Genomic DNA, 4,506 nt, shown 5'->3' with positions numbered 1-4,506 from the left:
TAAGGAGGAGTTTTTCCTGCTCTCTTCTCTTTGCCCTGTCCCCACCATCTGAATGCCTGGGACAGGCTAGGAGAGACCTGAAATGGCAGGAAAAAATAATATATAGATTTAGCCAGGGCTAAAAGAGAAGCTCAGCTGGTTAATAATACTTATAAACAAAACAAAAAAATCGTGTAATGCTAAACGGAGACCACAATGAAAATAGCTTCAAGACTTATAGATCTAATTAGCAAAAAACAAATTGTACGTGCTGCACACTTTTTCTTCTGATTAACAAAAAGCAAATTTGCATGTGCAGCACGCTTTTTTGTCTTTCCCTTGCCGTTGTTTTGCACGACTAGTATATAAAACATCAAACTTCCTAGTTACACATTATTTTTATGGAGGAATTGTGGTATGTGCATGTGTTTACCCAATATTTTTGTTTCCTGTGTTCATGTTAGCTTTTATTTTTCACCGCCGCTCATTTTCACCTTGCTGGCCGATAGCATTTCTCATTTTGTCACTGCCGCAGGGGCGGATCCAGGATTTTTTTTAGGAGGGGGTGCACTCGTCTCTTGCTCTACTTCAACACTAATAAACCACATATTTTTTTTTTTTTGGCAGGATACCACTTGTACTATAAAACCGCAGGTCATCTCGGGGGGGGGGGGTGCGCACCCCCTGCACCCTCCCCCTAGATCCGCCCCTGGCCGCTTTGAATGTCCATGTTTTTCTCCCTACGAAATTCGTCTCCTTTAATTGTTTTCATTAACTCGCTCTAGCTCTTTTTCTGTTATCCACATTAGTGTAAACATAAAAAATAATGCCGAAAAAGACATGACTTTAATAATATTGTTGTTGTTTTTTCTTTCTAAAAGTCCGGGCGGGCATGTGATTTTCTTTCAAATAAAACCTTGAGTTGCATTTGGGTTGCCATACCTGTTGATTTAGTTATTTTACATTGGTATGCCGTGGTGCGGATGGACTGTCGCTCGCTCGGTGTATGGTCATGTGATCACCAAATTTTCTCGGATGGGTAGATAATTACCACATCTCCTTAGCTATGGGGCTCCGCCCACACACGGCACCTCACGCCGCACTTGGAGCTCCACTATGAATTACATGTAACTGGCTTGTCCATCTGTTCTTCTTTGTCAAATTGTCACTGTGTTTCATCACTATTAACTAGAAATTACTGGTTAACCTTGTTTTAAGTGTTTCGTTTAAAGGTTGGGAAAATTTTCAGTGCCTGTATACTGGCACGAACATGCAGGCCTGAATGTGGAAACTTGTACAAAGAGGTGAGTAACAAAACAATTAATGTATGCCAACTATTTTTTTCAAAAACAATGTCACATGCAGTTGGCCATGGTCTCTAAGGAGGCTTACAAACAACTAAACAATTAATTGCTCAAGAAATCAAATTTCCTTAATTTTTTTATTTCAATGACGTTACAATGCATATGTTATAGACCAAAAACGTTGCATTACATTACATTTTTATTATTGCAACACCACATTACATTACCGTTATTCACAATACCCTTCAACTTTGCATGTGCATAAGGACTGATGATATAACAGCAGTGTGATAGTTCCTCATCAGGGGACAAGCAGTAGATATTACATGTATTTAAACACAAGTTATCTTGATTGAGTTTGTTTAATTCTAGAAAACAAATAATGAAGAACTGGTTTGCAATATTAAAGATAATAATGGAATATTAACTTTTAAAAGTGTGTATATAAGTTACATAAGTGTTAGTTCTATGAAAAGATTAAAAGGGAAATATATGCTCTTAGCTTGTACTTCTTGCTAACTGCTACAAGAAAAGCAGTGAGGGGTTAGAGGGTGTGGCTTGAGACAGACTTAAATTTATACGTGTAGATATTTTGTGCTACTGCACTGACAAATACTAATTCGGTACATTTCTTTCAGGGCAATTTTTGGGTAACGGCTACAAATCTTGGCTTTAGCTTTCTCTCAATGTTTCACTTGGCATATTTGGGATACAGAAGTTCAGGAGAAGGTAACTTTTTGTCTTATCTTGTGGAACATCATCTTAGATGGCCTGAACTGCCCACCTCTGCCAGCTCAGCAAGTCTGGTTGAACACAAACCTAGGGCAACCCATCTTGTTCAACTCACTCAGGGTAGAAGGATGTATATATAGTATTTTTAATGAAGAAGTAACAAGTCATCGATCACTGCATGGATTCACTCTCCGGCCTAACAAAAGACTAGCAGTTGAAATGTCATCTTCTCTATCACCCGTCTCTACAGTGGCCAATCTAATCAACACAGTTGATACAATGTATCACTGCATGGGCTTTGGTCTGATCATGATATTCAAATGCAGTTGAACCGCCATTAACCAGCTACGGCCTCTATTAAGTGGCCAGTAATCAAAGTCCTGATGAAATAATGTTGTAGAAAAGAATGGGAAATTATACCTCCCATTGTTGTCACCTCTATCAATTAAGGGGCCACCAAGCACTTGATACACTAATATCCACTTGGTTTGGCTTCATTTCAAGAATACGATGAAGGAAAAATAATACAGTCCAAGATAAAAGTTGACAATGGATTGTGGACCAGTAATGCTTCTCCCATTGTGTACTTGTTTTAAAATAAAGTGATGTTCTTGCTAAAGATTATTCTAATTAATGACAAACCTCTATTGAACGGCCTATCTCCACTAAGCGGCCACTTGCAGGCACTTGTACTCCGAAGGTGGCTGCTAATAATGCAAATTCATCTGTACTAATGCTAACTTTTTTACCCAACATCCAAAAGATGAGCCCCTACTAGCCCTTTTGTTCCAGAAAGCTAGTTTGTGTGGAGTCATGAAATTTATTAGTAAGCCATTTCCGAGTTGCCCCAAGCCTCTGTTTCAAAGCGAGGCTAAGTGTGAAGCATTGACATGAAAACTACTTGTTATTCTCATGCAAATCAAACTTATTTTTGCACTTAGCCTCGTTTTGAAAGTGAGAGTTTTTGGAACTTGGAGATGGCCTATTCTGAATTTTTTTTTTTGCGTAAAAGAGGCCCTATGGCATATCCATTTATTTTAATTGAAACCTCTTGTAGTACATGTTTGTATTTTCAAATGCAAGTGTATTTGTTTTTCAGTTTCTTAATATGACGTTGAATCTGGGGTGTTTGAAAGTTTTATTGTGGGTAACGTTAGCTTAAATAAAGGGTTAATGTTGGAAACCCAGGGAAATACGGTGTTTGAGGGGTGAGAGGGGTACTCATGCAAGTCTAGTTGACATGAGTAGAACAACAAATTCAAGCCTTAGTAATAAGTATTTCCTGGTACCAACAGTATGAAGTTTACTGATCACAATCACATTAATGAGAGATTCACAGATGAAACTGACAAAAGACTTCTTTAAAATTACCAGTGTTCTTACGGATGGTGCATTTTGTATGTTAAAATGGTGTCTTTACATTAAAATTTACATACAAGCAAAATTATCCAAACTGCAGAGAAGGAGAGAGGGAGGGAGGGAGGGAGGGGGGGGCAGTAACTGTTGCTTTTTTTTTGGCAAAACCGAGAACCTTAAAAGAAAGCCTGTGATGAGCCCTACAAGGTGATATTAGTATTATGGGATATGATACTGCTGGGGACCTCTGATGTCATTCAAATGGCCATCATTTTGGAGTTGACTGAAAATATTTCCAGATTTTATATTCAATAGTCCTCAAAATAATTATCATTTTTCTTGTGTGAGGTCTAAAATTTGTTCTAATTTAACATTTTGCTTCTTTTGGTAGTGTTTACATGTTTTTATCCCAAAAAACTTGCAAAACTTGCATTTTTGCTTTGAAGGGGCTTCTGACCTCACATCTTGTGACATCACTAAATTCCACCTGGCTCCCAAAACATTATACAGTAAAAATATGTAGATTTAATCATCTACTCATAACGTACAGTTGAGCTTTTTAAACCCCTCTAGCTAGCTTTTGGTGTATTGAGACACCAATAAGTATATGTACAAGGCAAAATAGTTTTTGCAAATTATTATAATTATTTGTGGCAAACTGGAGTGATTATTGTTTGTCATTATTTTTCTTCTAACCTTGTGACCAAACTGATGTCACAATTTGACACCATAAAGATGGCAACAATTGAAGTTATATGGACTTAGATTAGAATCAACAAAATAATCTAGAAACAAGGAAACAATATACATTGTCCTGATCTTATCTACTAATTCGTACTTATTATTTTTCTTTACTTTTACGTTTTAGTGTTATGGCATGAAGCATATACTCTCAGTAAATGGTCGCACTTAGACTTTGCTAGTCACTAGGTTGCTTTAGCAACTTTCCTATTTAGCAGAATAATTTAGTTCACAACAATGATTTTGGCTTGAAAATGAGAAAAATTAATTGTTAATGATTAACAATAATTAATGAATGAGGCTGAGTATTAGAATTATGGAGATCTAGGCAGGTGTCACGGCCTCGACGGATAACACCCTCTGAGATTTTCATAATTCTTCATACGATACGAAA

The sequence above is a fragment of the Porites lutea genome, chromosome 9 (assembly GCF_958299795.1).
Source record: "Porites lutea chromosome 9, jaPorLute2.1, whole genome shotgun sequence".
Lineage (NCBI taxonomy): Eukaryota > Metazoa > Cnidaria > Anthozoa > Scleractinia > Poritidae > Porites > Porites lutea.
Note: the sequence above shows the minus strand (reverse complement) of the source record.